General features: G+C 49.4%; 1 protein-coding gene across 1 annotated transcript in view; it reads right to left on the bottom strand.

The window, feature by feature from the left end:
* The window catches only part of ACOT7 (acyl-CoA thioesterase 7), a 94,676-nt gene extending 92,448 nt beyond the window's left edge, over positions 1-2,228 (bottom strand). The window contains exon 1 of the mRNA XM_008567005.1: positions 2,209-2,228. The gene's annotated coding sequence lies outside the window, so the exon portion shown is untranslated. The remainder of the gene's footprint in view (positions 1-2,208) is intronic.
* Positions 2,229-8,485: the final 6,257 nt, after the last annotated feature.

Genomic DNA, 8,485 nt, shown 5'->3' with positions numbered 1-8,485 from the left:
CAACACCAAGTCAAGGGTTAAGATCCCCTTACCCGTCATCTTTAAAAAAGAAAAAGAAAAAAAAAAGAAAATCAGAGAAAGGTAAAGAGAATAAAGCATTGCCTTGTCAGAATTTAGGCCAAGGACTCCAGGAGAGATCTACCAGCAGCAGAGACATGGGAGCAAAACAGTCCCAGTGACCACTTGCCTCTTGCAGCTAGAGTCTTCTCTGGTGCCCAAAGCTTTCCAATTTTCGCCAGTGATGAAATTAGGCTCTTGGATTCCAAGCTCTGGGATTCCAAACTCATAGAAATGAACAATGTACCCAGCAGTAAAGCAAGCAACCCTTTATTAAAAGAGGAGACAGACTTATGCATAAGGGGGGGTAGCAACAGTAAAGCTAGCCCAAGGGGAGCTGTTCAGGGTCTTTTATAGGAAAAGGAGTTAAGGGGTACAGGCCCGCGTCACTGGAGGCGGTCTGTTCTGTTCTTCCTGATTGCATCATGGGTGCATGCTCAGTAGGTCCCAGATGGAGGTGGCGTTCATCATTGTCACCCCAGGAGAGTCATTGTAGCTGTCACCTTGATGCTCTGTGCAGCAAGTGGGAATTCCTAAAGGGGTCTTAAGGCTAATCTGTAACTTTTTACAATTATAGTAAACAAGCCTTGGGGAGGGGGTTTGCCACTCAGTATATATCTGTTTCCTTTCTTATCTCAGTCTATTTTGTCAGAGCAGCCCATGGGGAAATCATTTGCCCTGGGGGGGGGTGTCTCATGACTGAGGAGTGGAAAAGTAACAAAGTGTCCTCTGCAAAGAAAATGGATTCGGTTTGGTTCACAGGCCCAGCCTTACTCTGTTTCATACTTAATATGACCAGTTTGTTATAAAGTATAAAACTCAGGGGCCGGCCCGGTGGCGCACTGCTACAGTGCACCGCTTGGGAGTGCGGTGGCGCTCCCGCCGAGGGTTCGGATCCCACATACAGACCGGCCGCTCACTGGCTGAGCGAGGCGCGGGAGCAACACCGAGGGTTGCAATCCCATTGCCAGTCCTGGTCCGGTGCGGGCGCGACACTGAGGGTTGCGATCCGTTGTCGGACACGGAAAAAGACAAAAAGGAAAAAAAAAAAAAGAAACAGCCAGATGGAAGCGATCCAGAGGGCAAGGCACGGGGCGCAGAGCAGAGCTTCCACGCCCTCTCCCAGGATGCCACCTCCTGCTCCTGCATGTGTTTGCCCAGCAGGGTTCTGATCTCATACTTTAGCGAGTTTTATGCAGATTTCATTACAAAGGGACGATTGATTAAATCATTGGCCACTGGTGAGTAACAGAATCTCTGGGCCCTCTCCCCTCCCCAGAAGTGGGGGTATATGGGAGTGAAGCTGAAAGTTCCAGTCTTTCAGTGTCTTGGTCTTTCTGGGGACCAGCCCCCACCTTGAAGCTACCTAGGGGTCCCCAGCTACCCATCACCTCATTAGCATACAAAAGACACTCTCATCCTCTCATTGTTCCAGAGATTCAGAGTTTAGAGCTCCAGACAGGGGAACAAAAGACCCTCCTATCACCCCTTTCAAAATAGACTCTGAAAGTACTAAAAACCACTGAATTGTACACTTTGAACAAATCATCGGGTGTGTGAATTACATCTCAATAAAGATGTATAAAATGGGGAGGTATACGCCCACTCAATAAAGTTTCTGTAAAGTTTGGGAGAAATAAAGTGCTCAAAAGCCATGTGTTAACAGTGAATGTAAATAGCAAACTAAGTTGTTGGGTCAGCTGATTGTGCAAAAACAGCTCCTTCCGACCTTTGGGTCTAAAATCACAGCTCAGCCTCTGGCCAGAAGCAAATCTCAGCTCAACTCTAGCCCACATGGGAGCTGTGCCTGCCTAGCTGGTGTCTTGCGGGGTGCTTTGATCTCCACACCGGACTCAAGTGACCAGCTTCCCACAGCCCGGGGTGCCAGGCCTGGAGGCCACCTCCTCCACCAAAGCCCAGGGGGTTCCACTGGTCCCTGGGGGAAGAACAAGCCAGGTCTCAGCTGAGGACGAACACCTCAATCCTACAAAACATGCAGCTCACCCTGCCCCCACTGTGCGCTCCAAACGATTTCCAATAAATCCTTCAAGCCCTGTGGCCGGAGGGGGCAGGCTGCCCAGGCGGCCTCCAAGCTGGACAGCAGGGGTGGAGAAGGCAACTCATGGAACAGCATAGTCCCAGTCATCCTACCTGTTAGCGGTGCAGGGTCGGGACGGCAGGTGATCAGATCTGGTTCCAGCAGCACGGATGGACACCCAGCACCTTTCCCCAGGTTCCACACTCACCCGGCCAGCAACCAACCTCCCAGAGGCTACCTGCCTCCTGAGCTCACAGAGGCAGAGAGCCCTGGTGAGCAGCCTCATGCCGAGTCTTTCCCCAGGTTCCACACTCACCCGGCCAGCAACCAACCTCCCGGAGGCTACCTGCCTCCTGAGCTCACAGAGGCAGAGAGCCCTGGTGAGCAGCCTCATGCCGAGGTGAGAGGGCCACGCTGTTTACCCAGCTCCCAGCACAAGGCTTAGCAGAGACACTCCTGTGTCATCCCCCGGCCAGCTGGGCAGTGAGCCAGCCTGATTCCACCCCGCCTTCCCAGGAGGAATGCGGCTGGGCTCCTTCTCCAGGGGCCTCCCCTCCTCTGGCTGTTCTGCCTCCAGAGCTCGGTCACAGGATGCTTGCAAGCCCAATGAAACAAGGAAGTCATGACTTGGCCTGAAGTCACAGAGCTCCGGCTCTCCCTTGTGCAAGTAAGAGAGGGAGACCATGACAGGGTCACCACCTGTCTGCAGGACAGGAGGAAGAGGAGGGGCAGCAAGTGACAGCCTCCAGGACTCCCATCCCCAGGACGTTCATGCCTTTACACCACCCGACACAGCCCAGCTCTCTGGCGGGTAGGAACATAGGTTCCACCTGCGCCAACACACGCCAGCAGGGCTGGAAGGAGGCCAGGTAGCACAGAGGTCCTGGCCCAGCAGGGTGGCTGAGCAGGTGCCCTGCCTCCTTCAGACAGTGACTCCCATGCTCTGGGAGCACTGAAGAAAAGGCAGATTCCCGGGCCTCCCCGCCCGGGAATCTGTAGGTGTGGGGTATGGGCTCAGGAGCCTGTTTCTCTTTTTACTATTTATTATGGAAAATATCAACAGCTTATAGGAGGAGAGGGAGGAAGGAATGATCCCCATGTCCCTATCAAGAAGCTTCAAAACCATCAACTCCAGACAACTCTGATTCCCTCTCTGCTCCTACCCGCTTCCCAACGCCAGATTATTTTGCAGCAAATCCTACACATCACAGCTTGGTACTGGTAAACATTTCAGCATTCCCTCTAAAAGATAAAAGACTCGGCTCATCAGTTAGCTCAACTGGTTAGTGTGGTGTTATAACACCAAGGTCAAGGGTTCAGATCCCCATACAGCTAGCCACCAAAAATATATAAATAAATAAAATAAAAGATAAAGACTCCTTTAACACACAGCCGCAAACATAGTTCTAGAGCGACAATAGCTAATTATATTGTATTGTATATTTCAAGATAGCCAGAAAAGAGGATCTTGAATGTTACAACCACAAAGAAATGATAAATGTTTAGGTAACAGATATGCTAACTATTCTAATCAGATCATTATACAATATATGCAAATATTGAAACAACAAACTGTACCCCATAAAAATGTACAATTAAAATAATAATTATATAAAAAAGAAAAAAAAAACATAGTCACAAAACAATGATCCCACCTAAAATACAATACCAATTTCTTCACATCATTAAATATCAAGTGACTGTTCATGTTTCCTTCATTATGTCCTAAATGTTTTGAAATCTGCAAAGCTGAGCAGAGCCCAAATGTTCATTGACTGGTGAGAGATAAACACGCTGCAGGGATGGAAACACACTTTAGGTGATGGAATACCACTGGGCCCCAAGGAGGAAGGACGCGCTGCCACGCCCACGACTGAGGCTCACAAGCAGTGTGCTAGACAAGAGTCCATCTACACGAAATTCTAGAAAAGGCAAAACACAGTGAGAGAAAGCAGATCTGCTAGGGGACGGGGAGGGAAATAACTGCAAAGGAGCAGAGGGAACTTTTTGGGGTGATGGAAATATTCTGTGTCACAACGGGGGCGGTCATTACACGGTGTATACATTTCTCAAAACTCGGTGAACTGTACATTTAAGATATGTGCATTTATTGTATGTATATTATACCCCAATAAAGTTGTTTTTAAAAAAAGCAAACTACTGGGCTGGCCCATGGCTCACTTGGGAGAGTGTGATGTTGATAACACCAAGGCCATAGGTTCAGATCCCCATATAGGGATGGCCGGTGAACACACTTGGGAGAGCGTGGTGCTGACAACACCAAGTCAAGGGTTGGGATCCCCTTACCGGTCATCTTTTTTTAAAAAAATATATAAATAAAAGTAAAAAAGCAAACTACAATACTATTATCCCACCTTTAAAAAAAACAAACGAGCAATTCCTTAGTATCATTAATTATCAAGAGACTTTTCAAGTTTCCCTAATCATCTCAATCTTCATTTTGTTGACTGACTACTGAAGTATTATTTACGTGCAGAAAGCCTGCTCTTGTAACAAGCTTCCCCAGTCATCCAGATGTAGATAGGCCATGCTAGGAGCAACATCTCATTTATCTCAGGACCTCTGAGAGTGAAAAAGCGCCAACAGGATGGACGGCCAAGACAACCTGTGTGGTTACCCCTGGTGCTGCCCCACCTGGAGAAGCCCCACCCATGGGGCAGGCGGGTCCCATAAGAGAAAGCCACTTCTGTCCTGACTGAAAGCAGGGAGCTGGACAGCAGCGGGTGGCACACTTACAGGGTAGGCTAGACAGTGGACGGACACAGGCCTCCCCAACCACAGGTTTGCTGGACTGCAAAGACTGTGTCTTCACGCCCACTTCCCAGCAGGAAGGGAGCCAGCACTGTGCACCATTTTATGGAAAGTTCCAGAATACTATCCCTGAGTGTGGTTTCTGTATATCAGATTGTTTGCATGAATTCCATTGTAAAACCAAAGACAGAGCCCAAAGGGGAAAAAATTCCATCCCATAACACACTAAAATTCACATCAACTCAACTAATATTTATCAACATATCTGCTAGACACCCGGCACTATTCTTGGCATTCATGGTACAGCACAGTCCCAAGCAATCCCTGATCTCAGGAAACTTCCTGGTAGATTTGCATCTAAGAATATGGCAAGCAAAAACAAAACAAAACAAAACACCTTGTAGATCCCACACACCTACCTACTAATAAAGGATTCCAAGGGCGTCTGCCTGCTGGGCAGTGCTCACACTAATCCCCCGCCTCCCTGCCATCACCACCAGTAGCTTGGTTGTTTGAGAGCTGATTGCAGTCCCCAGAGAGCTGCAGAGCTTCCTTTAGGAAACTCTCTCTCCCAAGGGCCCAATAGTAAATTCTGATTTTTAAATTCCTGTACCTGTTGCACTGCCCATAAGGTAGCACCAGCCACAGGTGGGTATCTACATTACACTTGAGTAAATTAAAGTTATTAATGCAATTAAAAATTCAGTTCCTCACCACCTAGCCACATTTCAAGCACTCAGCAGCACCATGGGGCTAACGGCTATCATACTGGACAGCACAGGTATGACACGTTTCCATCACTGCAGAACATTCTAGTGGACAGCATCGCTCTACAATGTCACACACCATGTCCTTCAACTTTATTTCCACAAACAGTCTAGGAGCTTGGTGCAGTGGGAAACACAGCAACAACAGGGGGACAGCAGGCAGGGAGATAACCCACTAGTCTCCGTCTGCCACCTCAGCCGGTCAAGGTCCAGGGCCAACCTTAGTCAAGTGCTCTAACCTGACAGCTTCTCCCTGTCTGTAAAATGACAGAGCTGGGCTCAGGGACCTTATCTAAGGGTCTTCCTGGTCTGCCATTCTAGAACTTGGAGTTCAACAAGGAAAAAAGTAATAAGCTAACTAAACATTAATTAACGTTACTCAAAATAAACCAAAGGAAAAATGTTCTTCAGAGACTTTAAATGCTGTCCCAGAACCTGCATCTCTTTGGGCTGGATCAAAAGGAGAGGACAATGCCCACAGTGGCCTGGCTGTCCAAACTTGGGTCCTTCAAAGGTAAACTGTCTCCTTTTTGGACTGATGTTTACATGTGCCTGAAACTCAACTAAAAGCACTCATATTAATCTTCATAATGCCCTAAGACAGGCACTATTATTATCTCCAATTTACAGATACAAAAAGGGAGGTCAAGGGAGGCTAAGGAATGTGCCTAAATCCACACACCACCAGCAAGAGGCAGAGCTGGGATTCGAACCCAAGCTGTCGGTCTCCTGAGTCTGCGACCCACTTTTCAAACACAAAGAGCTTCTATGACTTCCAGTGTGCCAGCCATTCTCCCAGACACTAGCTACACTTTCTTTTATTCAAGCCTCAGAATGCCCATGAGAAAATGGGGGCCCAGAAAGGTTAAGCAGCCTGCTTCAAGTCACTCAGCTAGCAAGGCCGAATCTAACTCCTGGCCTAGGACTGCACAGCTGCTTCTAACCACCACCCTCGCCCTCCTTTAAAGCTCCTATTTCTTCAACAACTTGCGAACTAAGAGCACGTGATCATCCTAATTGTCAAGGATGGTGGGGATTTTGCATCCTCTGCCTGTGACCCCCTTAAGGCAGGGACTGAATTTTCCACATGTAGGTTTCCCTCCCGGCACTTTGCTTCTTGGCGGCCTCCAATGAAGCCTTGTTAAATTCATGGGCCTGGCTGTGCCAGGCCAGATGTCTCCTCTTTCAACGCGGGGTGTCAGCTCAGATGTCCTTAAAGGGCTCCCCACCCCGGTATATCCACTCTCCAGTGTCCTGGGGTTCTCTCTTCACAACCCTCCCCCCCAAGGCAGTCATGCCCTGCACCTGAGGCTCACCTTGGCCAGACATCCTGCTCACTCGTCCCACGGCCAAGGAGGCCACTTAGAGAGAAAATGCAGTTGTGAATCTGAGACAGCAAGAGGCAGCCCAGTAGGTCCAGTGGATAAGCAGCAGCACACACACAGGCTTGCGGATGCATGGAAGTGTCTACAGCTACACAAAAATCTATTAACTGTTAGAAGCTGGTTGAAAACAGACAATATGTATAGACTGGCTATTTATCATCCTGAAGAAAGAAAGAAAAGCCCAACCTTCCACAGGTAGATTTAAATCAATCTCTTCTTTATTTGTGCGAGTAGTAGAAAGGACACTGGATCTGGAATCAGAAGACCTGGATGGGAGCTGCTCCTAGAGCTCTTGGAGCTTAATGGCCTTATGGAGTGATTCAGTCCCCTGAAACCTCAATTTCCTCCTCCACACAGCACAAGGGCGGAGGTCCTCCTCCCAGGGAAGCTGGGCAAACCAAGTGAGCTAAGATAGGTGCACGCTCCTTGCAAAGGATGGGCAAATACTCGGCAGAGCCTTATTTGAGGACATGATTCCAGGCCTGTCCATCTCCAAATAGCAATAACTTCTACAATCTTTGCCTCCTCCTCTCTCTAGAGTGGGTGAGGCCAGGACAGCCACATACCCAATAACAAACCGAATGGAGCAGGGCTCCCCCAAAGATTTCCCCTCTCTAGAAAAGCCAAAACTGACCTTGAGGCCGAGAAAGGACCTTGACCAGGCCAGAAGACAGGTTGGGGGCAAGGAGCTCCATTAATCCAGCACTTTATGCCCCACCTTCCAGGGAGATGTCAACATCCACAGGAAAGTAACTTGCCTCAGGTGGACATGGCTTGGACCCAACGTCAGCATGATGCCAGCCCCCAAATTTGAGGAACCCATCCTCAAAACAGAAAGCAGCTCTCACTCTTGGTGATCCATCAGGCCAGATAGGCCCCGGTGCAGGCCACAGTGTCTGTGGGCACAGAGGCCAGGAGCCCAGACTCCTTGTCCGTACTTAGCTCATGCACGAATGAGTGTCAGCTTGCCTCTGTGAAGGGAGCTCAGAGTAACCTTGAGGCTGCCCTCCCTACCTCCGATGAGAAAATGAGCTAGTTCATGATCTCCAGCTTCCTCTGGGGACCTACATGTATTCACTCAGTAACTGGTGGAGGAAAGGGGGGACGTTTAGAACAACCTCCTTTTGCCCCTATTGTGTAAGATGCTTCCAGGCCCTATGGACCACTCATTCCCTTTTCTTAGCAGCAAACTGTGTGAAGCGAAGAGCATTATCTGTTCCTCCTTTTAACACCTGCTCTCCCCAAAACGGAGGCAGTGCAGCGAAGAGACGGTCGATCTGCAGCCCCCTCCCACAGGGGCACCCGCTATGGGCCCGCGCGGCCTGGGACCTGCCCTCCACCCCGGGGGCTTTGGTGGGTTCTGCAGAACCGCCGAGGTAACGATCCTGAGTCCTCGAGGAGGATAAGCGGAACCCTGGCTCGGGCTCCCCGGCGCTCGAGCAGGGGCGGGGCCGTGTACGACCCCG

This window comes from Galeopterus variegatus, unplaced genomic scaffold, assembly GCF_000696425.1.
Source record: "Galeopterus variegatus unplaced genomic scaffold, G_variegatus-3.0.2 Scaffold284, whole genome shotgun sequence".
Taxonomy (NCBI): Eukaryota; Metazoa; Chordata; class Mammalia; order Dermoptera; family Cynocephalidae; genus Galeopterus; species Galeopterus variegatus.
This window is presented reverse-complemented; position numbering and strand designations above follow the sequence as displayed.